At 35.2% G+C, this 14,765-nt stretch overlaps 2 pseudogenes; both read right to left on the bottom strand.

The window, feature by feature from the left end:
- Nucleotides 1-2,424: 2,424 nt before the first annotated feature.
- On the bottom strand, nt 2,425-7,820 carry LOC132165596 (RNA demethylase ALKBH9B-like; annotated as a pseudogene).
- Nucleotides 7,821-10,515: 2,695 nt separating this feature from the next.
- On the bottom strand, nt 10,516-13,163 carry LOC132186279 (probable pre-mRNA-splicing factor ATP-dependent RNA helicase DEAH5; annotated as a pseudogene).
- Nucleotides 13,164-14,765: the final 1,602 nt, after the last annotated feature.

The following is a 14,765-nucleotide window of genomic DNA, read 5'->3' as shown; positions in this document are numbered from 1 at the left end:
AATTATGAGGTTGGTTTGATAACGTTTTTTAGAATATATTTTTTAGGGAAAACTCCACAAAGGACCCCTAAACTTCTACGCGTTCTGAAAATACCCCCTCAAAGTTAAAAAAACTTTCAATTTTACCCCTTATACTTTTAATTTGATGCAATCTAATCCCCTCTAGCAGGAGTTGGCACTAAATCCTAATAGAGGCTATGAAAAATACCAAAATACCCTATAATTTTCATTTTCAAAAACGAAATTTTGGTAAATTAATGGTCAATTTGAAATTTTATAAGTTTTAGGGGTATGAATGTCATTTTATTTTTTGTACTGTCGGTTTTAATGCCCGAATGGGAAGATTGCATCAAATTATAAGTTTGAATGATGAAATTGAGAGTTTTGAACTTTGGAGGGGATCATATCAAAACGCGTAAAAGTTTAAGGGGGCTATATAAAGTTTTCACTATTTTTTACGTTTTGGTTAAAAAAATATTTTGATGTGACATAAATATGAAAGTAGTTTCAATTTTTTTTTTTTTGATTAAAGTTTTGTTAATGTTTTTATTTCTTGTAGTAGAAATGAAAAAAGAGAAAAGAAAAGAAAAGAAAAAAATGTGTTAGTAAACAAGGCTAGTGTCTTTGGCCTTAATTCTGCTATAAAATATTTAATAGAGAAATCAAAAGTCAATATTAAGTAAGTCAAATGAATTAATTATTTTAATCAAAACTATAAACTAAAGTACAATTATAATTGTTTAGTATAATCAATTGTAATTAAATAGTGACTTAAGGTTCCCAAGGGGTAGTTTAATCGGCTATGGACCATGCCTAATGAAGCGGAGGTCACTAGTTCGAATCCCCCTTTCCCTTCCCATGTGTGGACGTGTCAAAAAAAAAAATTAACGACTTAAGAAAGTTGGGACTATTTGGAGCTAGATTTATTTTTATCTCTTTTTTATCTTTTTTTTTTGACATGTCCACATAAGAGGGAGATGGGAAATTCGAACTAGTGACTTCTGCTTTATGAGGCATGGTCCCCAACAGATTGAACTACCCCTTAGAGACTATTTTTATCTTTAAATCCCTCACCAAGCTAATATAATTTAACTAAGTCGTGTTTTCATAATTATTGGGCTGCTTGTTTTTATTTATTAAAACATAAGCTAGAGAGAAACAATACATGAGGTGCATTTAAAGGAGACTAGGCTGGGAATAAAACCTAAGCCCAAGCATTTGGGTTAGGAGCATGGGCAAGGGATTGAATCTCCAAGCCCATATGTCACTCCTACTAGTCCCACATGGATTAGTTCTCTCACCTCTTCTAGTATTTTAAGCCAATAAATAGAGAATCTCAAAGCTCTTGCAAAAAAACACACAATTCTTTAGTATTTACTAAGAACTAATAATCTTGAGTTAACTCTCAATAATAAATTAAATGGTAAAGTCCACATACCCGCTCTCAAACTATTACCCAATTGACAATGTCTCCCCTAAATTAACTTTCAATTCCCTAAATTACCAAAACATTGTCAACGTTCTCTAAGGCTAACGAAAAGATAAAAATGCCCTTATATATTTCTCAATAAGACAAAAATACCCATATAAATCTGAAAAATATAAAAAAATATATATATATATATATATATTTTAAAAAAGATTTTTTTTTTAATTTTTATGTTTTAAACGGACATTTTTATTTATTTTTTTAAACGTAAATTTTTATTTATTTTTACAACAGAAGTTTTTATTTAAAAAAATTATATAATAAAAACAAAAATTTTCAATTTTCATAAAAAAAAAAAAAAATCGAAATTTTTTAATTTTTTTTCTTATAAAAAGGAAATTTTTTTTATTTTTAAATTTGGCCACTCATTTTTTTTTTCCAGTTTAAGTTTTTTCAAGAAGTTTTAGTATTTTTTAAAAATAATACTAATAATAATAATAATAATAATAATGAGGGTAGTTTTGTCATTGGAGAGAACATTGATAATGTTTTTGTAGTTTTGGGGTACATTATCAATTATGTGGTAATTTGAGGGGGCATATGAACTTTCCCCTAAATTAAAGTTTTGAAGAGCATGGAAGGGTCCAATTTTTATTAGATATTGGTGAGAAGATTTGAAGGTCTCATAATCCCTGAAACTATACGAGTTCTTGGAGAAGCAAGAAGCATAAGTTTTGCCCAAAAGCCAAGGAGCGGTCATTTTCTACAAATAAGTAGTTTCTGTTTGGCAATTTAATTTAAATAGCATAGTATTTTGATTTTCTGTTGTGCAATTGTGTTTTTACACTTTATATTCCCAATAGCCCTCCAAATGATTCCGAATGGGTCCGATCTTTGATATCATTTGACATAGCGAACATAGCGAAAGTTAATAACGACAATCAAAAGCTTCTCGGCTTCTAATTAAAAGATATACACACGCCAAAAAGCTTAAAGGAACGATAAAATTCCGCAGTGGAATTTATAAAATTCTCAATAATTCAAAACTTGGCATTACACACGTCTACCTTCGGTATTAATATTAAGGTGAAGGCTTGGAGCACAAGGAAAATCTAAGCCTATTAAGGAAGTTCCTATAATAATAGAAAACTACAATCAAATAAAATCCTAATGTAAAGAGTATAATCAAATCAAATAAAATCTTCAATAACTAAAATCTGAAACTTGGCAATCACATCTTTCCTTCTTTGATTCTTGCCATTAATGCGCCAGCTGATCGGGTAGTAATTTCCTTCTTGGTCTTGGTAACCCATGGATAGTCTCTAGTTGTACATTCTTTCTTGGGATTGGGAGCTCTCGAATGGTTTCTCGTGATGACGTCTCGGGAAATGATCTCTCAAGATGATGTGTCGGGAACCCTCACTCTCGTGATGCCATCTTGGGCCTCTAATGGTCTCTCGGGCTAGCCTCTTAGGACAGTCTCATAGGAGAGCTCAGGGTGACGCCTCGAGATGTACCATTTGTGCTACATCACTTGATCTATTTTGTGCATTTAAGTTGTCTTGTGGATGAAACTCATCTTTCTCAATGAGCTGCTTATACAGATCATGCTGGATTTAGATGCGTGGTGTGTTCAAGGGAGAACAGATAAGAGGCTTGATTCCAACCAATTCAAGGTCAGGTAAAAACGTGTATGGAAGTTTGCTTTCATCCATTTTCCTGAAAGTTATGGAAATCTTGCAAAATCAAAATAGCAAAAAAATGATTCCAAATATATAAACTTTTATTTTTCTTTTGCTTGGGGCAGAAGGCAAATGAAAGCATACCTTTTTGTTGGGACTCCTGGAACACAATGTTTAGCAATATCGGCTCCATTACCATTTAGAACGAACACCGATCTGAAAATTGGAAAAATGACGATATTTTAGAAGCAAGAGATTAAAATGAAAAATCACCACCCACCCAACAATTAAATTCCAGATTAATTTTCCCATTTGCATGAATGAGATAAACTCATTTAAGAAAATATTATTGAAATTCCCGTATCGATATTCTATTAAGACATTAATCTACATGCGCAATGAATTCAATCATATGACATACCCGACAGGCAGTGATATAGAGACCGGCCCGGAAAACTCCCCTGGACCAACAACCTTCAAATTCGAACCAAAAACTATCTTGCATTCACTTAAGAGTGAAAGAGTGCAAAACGGCCGGACAAAGTCGTGATGGTCAATGTGAGGGGGAATGCAATCGCCTTCTTCATATATATTGACAATGCAACTGTTAGGGATACATGTTGGTGGCAAAATCTGCCATCTAACCATCCTCTTGATAACTATTTTAAACAAGGATGGTATGGGATCCACTTCTTCATCTCTTATTATGCCTGGAGGCTTCCCATTTTGATCCTGTAAGGTTGCAAAAACAGCATCATATGTTTTGTTATGGTTAATCACATACTAAGAAGTAGTCAAATAAAAAGGTTTATACATAGAAGAATCATAAATTACCTTTGCATAATTGTAACAGCAGCCAAATTGTATTGTGACACGCCCTTTACCGCGCATCCATTTTCTAGGTTCTGAATATGTACGTTCTGCAAAATAGTGCAATCGAGAGACCAAATGTGAGAAACTTGAACAACCACATTTTCTTCATACCGTAAACCACACACACATTTATATAGAGAAAGCACATAACACTAAAAATTCCCCTCCCTTTGGCCATTTCCTGCATAATTCTCATATTTCTAATTTCACTGAGTATATATATATTCAGACAGATTAATGTATGTTAACTAAGTCCCAAAACCTATAAAACATGATACTAACATATTTTAAGAAAACATTTTGAACGTCTAAAACAATGAAAGAGGCAAAATAACAGCGAAAGTTGGTAGATCATTAGGATAAATTAACTCTGCAATTGATTATATTCTAAATTGTGTAAGTGGTCAGATGTAAGAAAAAGTAGAAGATGCATCATTAAATAAAGGACTCATGAGTTGCATTGCTAGTCATTTATCCTCATGAGCCGGGCCTCATTGCTCATTTCTGTTTTTCATTTATATAGTTACGGCAATGAAATTCAAGTTATGAATCCTATTGTTTTCTTCTTATTTTTTGTGGTTAATGTTTATGAACATGATATGATAATATGCTCAACTGATTGACCCTTAAGAAAACATGACAAACTAAATGTCAGGATTCTTTCATGGTTTGAAGGAGGCCTCAATTACTGTTGCATAGGATTTGTAAATAAGTCGTTTCAATGTCCAGTGATTGAGGTGTTCATGTTTGATTTTACTTGTATAACTTAATATTTTACGGTGTACATAAGAATTCATTAGTTTTTTCCCCTCTTTTTCAGGTTGGTCAAGAACATGGGGGAAGAACACTTTGGAAATGGGTATGGACATCTCACTCTTAAACCGCTTTAGGAATGCAGAAAAGGTTCTCTCATGATAGATAGCAGTTTTACAGTGATCTGAGAATCATACTGAAGCTATCTACTAATTTTATCCACTAATTAATTTCTATCACTTCCGCTATGTCAGAGAATCTTTTGCAGTCCTTACTATCGTCTAGATGGAATTTTGATTTTGATTTTGATTTTTGTGCTTTTGTCCTACACGTTCATTTGATGGCCCTTGCTTGCATTCTCTGGCGGAAAAAGAGAAAGGGAAAGAAAAGATGGAGGACACAAAGCAGAGTTCTAATCTTATTAGCTACTTACGTTCTTACCTCTTTGATAATTCTCAAGTGAATTTTCTTGTAATATATATTAGAAAATAGGATAAAATATGAACTTTTAGTACGTAAGACATCAACAAGAAATTAGTCACAACACAAAGAAGAAATCCCAAAGGTATACCAATGATTCTCACATCAAAGCTGTGAGGAACTCGTAAGGCTGACTTTGTTTGTGTAATTTCCTATGTGAGTGTGCGTGTAATTTCATGTTCTGAATACTTAAAAATAGCAACTGGTTTGAGAGAACCATTGGCATGCTGGACAATGAGACACATGTGTACACAGAAGGAATAGCAAGGTTCATAATATGGCCATGGCAGTGCCCATAGAAATACTCAAGGGTGAGAAATGGAGCAGAAGGGAGGGAGGCTCTATACCAAAGCACAGAGAAACATGAGACTACTGCAAGTGAACACAATCTTGGGTTTATTTTAATAAGCATTTACTTAGCACCATAAAACCTAGGGATTCAAACTGAAATGAAACATGTGAGTAGAACATATCAAAGCAGGGGAAAATTACTAATCCAAATGATGCAGGGAGAAAAATAAATCTTTTAATTTTATTTGGGTCTTATTAGTTAATTAGCTTATTTGTATTTACATTGGTTTTTATTTATATTTTAAGAATTATAGTAATGAGCTTGGCCAAAGTCAGTCTAGTTAGAGTTAAGGTTAGGGTTTAGTGTCTTAAGTCTATTTAAGCATACTTTTCGATTGTAATAGTCATATGATAATATTGAAAAAGATGTTTTCTTCTTCGAGAATTGTTATTACTCTTTTATGTGGTGAGACTCTACATTCTTGGTGAGACGCTTATCCTTTATTTTTATTTTATTCTCTTTCCGTGCTGTGTCACCAAACTTTTGAACACTTTGAATGGATCAAAACTAGATAAAAGAAAGGGAGGATTCATATAACTATAAATACCTCTTAGCTTCCCTCTTTGCCCCATGCTTTGCAACAAGCAGACATATTCCACAATATTCTCCTGCTCCTCGGTATTAAACACTCAAGTGTGAAGCTCTAGGCCTCCAAGCACATTTCTTGTCTCCCCCCATCTATCCTCTCAGTATATTCGAAGTCTTTTTTCCTTATAACTTGAGATATTCTGATTTGATAATTTTTCTCATCGGATAAACCATTATCAAACCCAGAGGAAACTTTGCCGAGTCTATCATTCAGTAATATTTTGAAATCCGAATGTTCAAATGAATTACGATTGTCGGTAACTGATTCGCCAGAAAAATTAGATGTGAATCTTTTCCGCCTTGACAAGTAGCTGTGTTCAGGTGTTCGGGGAAGGCTCTCGAGAGTACGCATTCGCTTATGAGGCTTCCTCCTGTAGAAAGAGTCTGAACCTTCAATGCCATCATTCCACTTGGGTATTTCCCTCACTTCCCCTGCATCAAAAGAAACCAGTAAAGGAAAAGGTTAATTCAAGCATGGTTATCCATCAGAAATTTATGAGCATTAATAAAACCAAGATAAATATGTAAATATTATATAATATTTCTAAGAGAATTCCCTCAAAAGGAAACAAGTTTTACTGCCAGCCGATTCAAATCCAAGCCTGCCTAGAACCCAAAATTACATGAAGTTGTCAATTTGATGATGTTTAAAAAAAAAAAGAAACAAAGGAATTCAACCATAAATTCCTGTTTCCAGCCAACCCACCTCATGCCTCACTTCAAATAGTTTATTCACCTTCTTTCCCAAACAATTTCTTAATGTGCATGGTTTTGTCTTTGATAGGTTTAGAATCCGTTGAGGAAAAGCAACCAAATACATTTCAAAACATGAAGACATGGGATGAAAGAGAAATTGTAACCAGAATCTGAAAGTGATGCTTCAAAGAAAACTGAACTATAAAATATGTTCCAGTTATTAATAATAATAATACCCAAAGGGGTCAAAATTTGTCAAAGATAAGACTCAAACAGAAATTGCAATCAAACCCCAAACCTTAATTAGTCTTAGAATTCAAGAAACACAAAACCCTAATTCAAGATCAAGAATTCAAGAAACACACACCACCCCAATTCAAGATTGAGAATTCAAGAAACAAACCAACCCCAATTCAAGAAACACGACAACAATCATCAGACAAACAACGCTAAATAAAAAGAACCCTGCTGCATCTTTGTTCCAAAAAAACACTAAAAGAGAAAGATAAAGAATCAAACTCCAAAAAAACACTAAAAGAGAAAGAGAAAGAGAAAGAATGAAACAAAGGAAACGAAAAAAAAAAAAAAGAAGGAAAAATAGAAGATGGATTTTCTTACTGTTGAGAATGCGTCGAATACGAGCCTCCAGAAGAGGATAACACTGCCGGCAAAACCCTTCAGACAAGACCTCCAAAATCTCCTCACGCCCCAGAGTCTTCAGCAAATTCATGCAGCCCTCGCCGGCGCCAGAGTCGGCAGAGTTCTCGGTCAACTCCCCAGTCATCGTTCGAAATTTCAAGAATCTTTCAAAGCGCAACAAAGTATCAAAGCGAAAGAGAGAGAGCCAAAATTCTAAGAACCGATCCTGCTTGGTAGTCAATTGAGAGATGGAAAAAGAGCGAGAGAGAGAGAGAGAGAATTTATAAGAAGAGGACTGAAGGTAATTTTCGTGTTTCTTTCCGAGCAAGTCAAGGTCTTGGTCTATGAGTACTATGATTCCAACGGTGAGTATGATTCCAACGGTATAATTACTTTGGTTTTTTTTTTTTAATTTGGCGCGTGACACGCGTATAGAGTCCGATTTCAGCGCGTCTACCAAGAGCTTATGCCGGAAGGGTAACGCGGGAATACAACAACATCTGAACAAATATTAACTCAATCGGTTGTTTGGAGATTACGATGTTAATAATTTCAATTTCGTTTATCCTGGTAAAAAAAATTAACAATGTGATCAACTCGTTGAATTACTGCCTGTGAAAACTTTTCAAATTTTAAAAATTCTCAATTAACCCTTTAAACTTTCAATTTAATTAAATTGACATCTCATCCCAGTAAGATTTAATCATTAACTTCTAACAGAAATGCATAAAAATGCCAAATTACCCTTTGATTTTTTTTTTTGCTGGGTTGCGGCAAGACCCACGATGGGTCTCTGGGTGAGACCCATTTGGGTTATCGTGGGTCAAAAAAATTTTTTTAATAACTTTATTTTTAAAAATTTGAAATTTGAAATTATGGATAAATTTGAAATTTTATAAATAAAAAAGCAGGGGTTATAAACGTTATTTTATTACATTTAACATTTAAAATCTGACGGAATGGTCAATTGAAAGTTTAGGGGTTAAATTGAGAGTTTTTGAAATTTAAATGGTTTTCTCAAAACATGCAATAGTACAAGGTCTAAAGTGAAGTTTTTTTTTTAAAAAAAAAACAAAACAAAACAAAACAAAGTAATCCAATAATAATCTTCTAAAATTCAATAATAATTTGACTTTTAATATCACAAAAATATCAAAATTCAATTGTGTTTTTGTTATCCTTTTAACATTACTAATTCCTTAAATATATAAAAATACCTGCTTTTTTAATAATAAAAATAAGATTGGAAGAAATTTTCTTTAAAAAGTATGTTTATCTTAGTATCCGTTTGTGATTACGGTTTCAATAAGTGCGATTTTAAAAATTGCATTTGGTAAAACATGTTAAAAATTACTTTTTTTAATCAAATATTTGTTATGCGAAATGAGTAATGTTATGGACATTCTTTTTATCCTCTTTTTATCCTCCTAAAGTTGATTTGACTTTCAAAATCATCATTGGATCAAAATTTAAATATAATTCATCTAAAATTTAATAGTGATTTTAAAAGTTATATTGGTTTTAGGAAGATAAAAAGACATTCCCTAGCATTACTCTATGCGAAATAGTGATTTTGGTTTAAATTTGCATTTATTCAAATAAGCACCTCCTAGCTTGCGTATATAAATCACATTTTTTTTCTTCCTATTTTAAATCAACCCTGAATGTATATGTGGGTGGTATACATATACATTATACACTACCTTTGATTTTTGTTTATAAGTATCTCTTTATTTGGACTGTTTGGTAGATATTGTAGATGTAGCACTATATATATTTCTCCTAAGCTGAACCATTTTTTTTTTTTTTTGAAATGCTCCTACGCTGAACTTAATAAAATGTTCTTTTGCACAGGCCACATTTATTACTTGATTGTTTTTGTATGTTTTGTAATTGTCCTAATACATATGCTCTTGAAACCAATTCATAGGCATCCCTTGATATTGCATATAAAACTTTATGAGCAATTGAGACAACATGAATTTTTCCTTGACAGAATGTTAGAAAGAGAAAGAAAGTTAACGGAGTTAAATGAGGTATTAGCCGTTAAAGTCTATTAAAACTGACATGTGAGAGGCACAAGTCTTAAGGACACTCTGGTTGTAGCTAATTTTAGTCCAAGTAAAACATGGCTAAACACATGGGAAGTTTGTTTCCTTGGAGGAATTGCTTTCCCCCGATTTATGACAGCCAAGTAGTCCAGGGCTAAGCAGATTAAATATTGGTAAAGTGCACGCACAGAAAACCACCCAGAAAATTTACTAGCTTTAATAAAGGGTAATTGATGATATCTTTGTGTGTTTTCACAGGTTTTGAAGAAAATGTCAAAGCACTGTGCTCAGATGCAGGCTATACAAGAACATGTGGGCATATGCTTTAGCTGGCTATCTTATGCTCTGCAATTGAAATCTGGCAGCTTCTGTGTTAGCCATGGGAAAGAACTTTTTGTGATCTGAATGAATTCCTGTTGTGATGCCCATACAGAAATCTTTGGATATATAAAAAATAAATAAAAAACTCATGAGCTCTTCTATGCTCAAGATAAAATCATTTTTGACTTGTACTTAATAAGGCTTCTGAGTGCTGTAATTTTTTTTAACATCAGCACCTTTAATAGGTAAACTCTGCCAAATCCTTTGAGAAGGACTTTAAGGCTTTAAAAGCTAAATTGAGTGATAACCCCAAAGGGTTAGCAGATGAAAGAACACCACCCAACATACTCCATCAAGATTTAAGAAAATGTCAAGGTCATCAGTAACTCACCCAAAGATAATAATAATCTAGAATAGCAACCATAGTCAACCAAATTCCAAACAACTTCATTTGAAAGACTTGGACAAGTATTCTTTGCATACAGATATTATGCAAAAACAAACCAGACTAAAAACCAAGAGAAGTTGGCTCATGCTTTGGGAAGAACAAAGACAGAAATTCAGTCAGGATTCACAACTTCAATTAATACAAGTCAATAATAATGTAAAATAAGAATGAAGTTGACTGAGAAACCAGCAATTGCTCCAACATAAAAGAAATTGGGAAAACTTTTCATCAGTATTGTTCAAGGGTGGTCATTTACATTAAGAGCATCAAAAACTTGATAAAACTATACATGGAGACATTCACAACAAGATACACAATTAAAATGAATGACAAACTGATTTGCTGAAACCCATCTCAAGCACGGCGTTTACTCGGACGCCAAGAGTTAGGCTCATGATATCTGTCATAAAGCGGTTTGATTCTTTCGTGGCTTTTGCGCTTGCTCATCTTTGTAGGATCTGCCACTTTGAACAATCTCGGTGCCACTTCCACAAGCCATTTGGATCTCTAACTGTGACCTCTCGCATGTACTCCTTTGTAGTCATCACCAGCTCATTGTAGATGACCCAGTCAGGCTGTCTCTGGAAAAGAGCGCTGCTTGGATGGATATGAACTGGTTGGTTCTCAACTAGGGTCCTATAGCCCTCCTGTGGGTCTTTTCTAGCCGCATGGAAGAAGAATCCAGTAGCAACTGCCTTCCTGATCTTTGAAAAATTCATTCCTGCACTCACAACTTCTAATTTATATTTGTCCATGATGGTGAGCAGCTGTTTTCTGACATCCTGTGCCCTCCTCAAGGATCTAGACTGAACAAATTTCTCAATACACCATGGCCGAGAAAAGTTACTATTTTTCCAAGCGCCATAAACGGTAAGTAATGTCAGATGGTCTCCCTCTGGCTGGAAAAACTTGGCCCTCTTCTGACCTGCCTGGGGCCTGCAGAAGACATTCCCCGTTTGAATCATTGCAATGATTGTCTGAATCTCATCACTGCATCCAAGGTCCACACTGGCAAGCAGCCTCTTAGACAATGGCGGATCAAGAGGAAATTCTGCCATTTTCCGGCCCAGTTTGGTCAGAAGCCCTCCTCATCAAGAGCCCCTAGACTGTAAAGCTGTTCCATGGCAGAAAGGAGGGCTTGAGGTGAAGGTGGATCCATGAAATCAAAAGACAGAAGATCATTTATCCCATAGCTTTCATGGTAAGCATAGTAAACCCAAGATTTATCCTCTGTATTTCAGGAATTGAAGGACATCTCATTGCGGTATGCACTCTCAGTGTAGAGGCGGTAACATTTCCCAGGCCACGTACGCCCAGCACGCCCGGCTCGTTGCTTAGCTGATGCTTGAGAAATAGGATTAATCACCAGTGAATCAAGCCCTTGCTTCGGGTTTTACACATTTTGCTTCGCAAACCGAGGATCAATGACATAAAAAATCCCATCGATCGTTAGAGATGCCTGGGCAATGTTTGTAGCCACAACCACTTTCCTCTATCCTTGAGGGGAAGGTTCAAATATCCTTGACTGCATTTCACTAGGAAGCGCACTATATACCGGTAGAATAATCAACTCCGGGACATTGTCACCTAGCCGTCTAAACTAAATTCATGATTCATATTTCTCTCAAGTCTTAATCTATTTTTTTTTTTATAAGTCTTAGTTTAATTAACAAACACACATTCAAAAAAGGAAATCTTATATCTTATATCTGAAAGAGAGAGATGTCCAAAATCAATTCATTTCTTTCTTTCTTCAAAAAATATTTAGAAATATTTAAGAGTGGGTTGGAAATAACCACCGAATCTGAACTTTCCAAAAACTCCAAACTTCAAAATTGGAAATCAAAACTGAAATGACATACTACAAATCACGCATCACAGATTATATAGATTCAAAAATTAAAATTAAGAGGAAAGCGAGAAATCCCTAGAAAAAATGGTAAACAAAATTTGACAAGTATCAAACACAAAATCAAAACATGTGGCAGAAAATAAACAAAATCATACCTACTGTTCAAGCTAACCGGATCAGAATCGCCAAAAAAAGGTAAGTCTGTATGAAGCTAGAATATGATCCAAACAAAGGAGCAAACAAACAAAATCAGCTAGAATATGATCTAGACAAAGGAGCAAACAAACAAAATCAGCTGCAAGTAAATCACACAAATATTAAAGCACATTGAATCTCAAAGCAATACAATCACAATAAATTCACTCAGACAAAGATATTTTCATGCCGACCCACCACAGTAATGAGGGTTTCAATATTAATATTAATATCAATGAGCCATACCAGAGGGACATCCTCTCCATTTCACCTGAAATAGCGAGGAGCCATTCCAGTGAAAAATGGGAGGGTGTGCAGAGGACGGGAATCATTGCTTCTACAGAACGACCAATCCATGTATCGTGGTATCGTCGCCGGGGAGTCATTGTTTTGAGCCGAAACCCGTTTTCTGCATGGTCTCGCCGGTTGCCTCTCCAGCGAATTGGAGTAGCACGCCGAAGGGCAATGGACACGTGATTCCTCCGATCTCGGATACCCGACCCCCACCGGAGAGAAAACTGGCGGCGTTGGATTGATTAGACCCACCTCTATTCTGCGTTGTCTCGACGGCGACGGCGGCGAGGTATACGGCATCGGAGGAAGCTGGTGGCCCTTTCCCTTGGGCGTGGTAGTCCCATCCGCCGGAGAAAAAACCTGCGATTCAGACAATGGAAAGGGGTTGCTACTCTCATTCTCAGATAGACCCACCAGTTGTCTCACCGGTTTCCTCTCTAGCAGTGACGGTGGGGTATCTGGAGGAATATGGTGATGCTTGCCCATCGGCGTCTCCATTCACAGAGATTCACACAAGTGAAAGAGAGAGACAGATTCACACAGAGAAAGAGAGAGTGAAATCAGATCGATCGTCACACAGAGAAAGAGAGAGTGAAATCAGATCGATCGTCACACAGAGAAAGAGAGAGAGAATGCAGATCGATCGCCACACAGATTCACAAAGAGAAATAGACAGAGGGAGCGATCGCGCGAGAATCAATTGCAAAGGGCGTTATTTATACGCGTACAAAACACGTATAAAACGCGTCTTATACACGGAAACGCGTTTTATACGCGTATAAAACGCGTTTTATACGCGTATAACGCGCGTTTCATACGCGTATAAAACGCGTTTCATACGCTTTTGAAACCCTCCGCAAACTAATTTTCACTCTTTCTCTTCTCCGGCCTTCACTTTTCCTCTTCTTTTAGGTTATTTTCTGTTTTTCTGTCTCTCTCGGGGGTCAACTGAAGTATGAAGCACAAAGAGGCTCGGATCCTTTCACTACCGCATGCCTGCGGTTAGTGGAAAACGGTACCGTTTTTCCACTAAACGGTACTGTTTTTCACTTTAAAAAACTATGTTTAAAATACAAATAATATAAAATTAATTAAAATTTAAAAATTATAAAATAATAATAATTAAAAAACTAAAAAATATTAAAAAAACTAAAAAAAGAAAAAAGAAGGGAGAACCAGAAACAGATTTCAGGGAGAGAGAAGGAGGCGGAGAGAGAGAGAGAGGAAGAGGTGGCGCCGTGGGCAGTGCAGGCGTGCTCCAGTGAACCATTGCCGAAGCCCGGAGGCCTCTAAACTCAAAACTCCATTTCAATTGGTATAAATTTTGGGTCCTATTTCATATGGGTATTGAATTTGGGGGTTTCTTTTCTATTGATTTTTTGGATTTAGCTTGAGTTTGTGGATATTCTGTTTGGTTAGTGAGAAAAGTTGGGGAATGGAAAGAAAATGTCGATTTTGGAAAGATTGTGAGTTTTATTGGGTCCTGCTCTTGTTTGATATCTGGGTAATTGGCTTGGGATAGTTTTATATGCTTTTGTATCAAAGCAAAAAACTTCTCCATCTTCACCTCTTCTTTTTCTTCTTCTTCTTCATCTCCCCCAACTCTCACACTTTTTCCTTTAAGGATTAAAAAAAAATGGTCCATCCATGGCTGTTTTGTATAAAAATGAATTTTATATGCTTTTGTCATTTTTCATGGATGAAGCATGGAAAAATTATGCTTGCCTTAAAAAAATGGTCAATGGTAGTAAAAAAAAAAAAAAACGGGTCTGCAAATTGGGGGAGATGAAGAAGAAGAAGAAAAGAAGAAAAGAAATGAAGGAGCTGGAGAAGAAGAAGAGGAGCAACAAGAAGATGAAGATGATGTGCAGTGGAGTTTTTTAGTTTTTTAATATTAAATGAATTTTATATTATTTCTTATAAAAAATTATTTTTTTTATTGCCCTAAACGACTCCAAACTGGGTCGTTTTGGGCTACCACATCCGCATGGTGCAGTAGTTTTTCACTACCACACCTAAGCCGGATCCATGTTTGAGTATATGTTTTCTATTGAAATGAAACTTGATTTTTGCTCTGATCTGGTTGAAATGAAACTTATTTGTTAGGTAACT

Source organism: Corylus avellana, chromosome ca1, assembly GCF_901000735.1.
Source record: "Corylus avellana chromosome ca1, CavTom2PMs-1.0".
Taxonomy (NCBI): domain Eukaryota; kingdom Viridiplantae; phylum Streptophyta; class Magnoliopsida; order Fagales; family Betulaceae; genus Corylus; species Corylus avellana.
The sequence above is the reverse complement of the archived record's forward strand: the minus strand, read 5'-3'. Positions and strand labels throughout refer to the sequence as shown.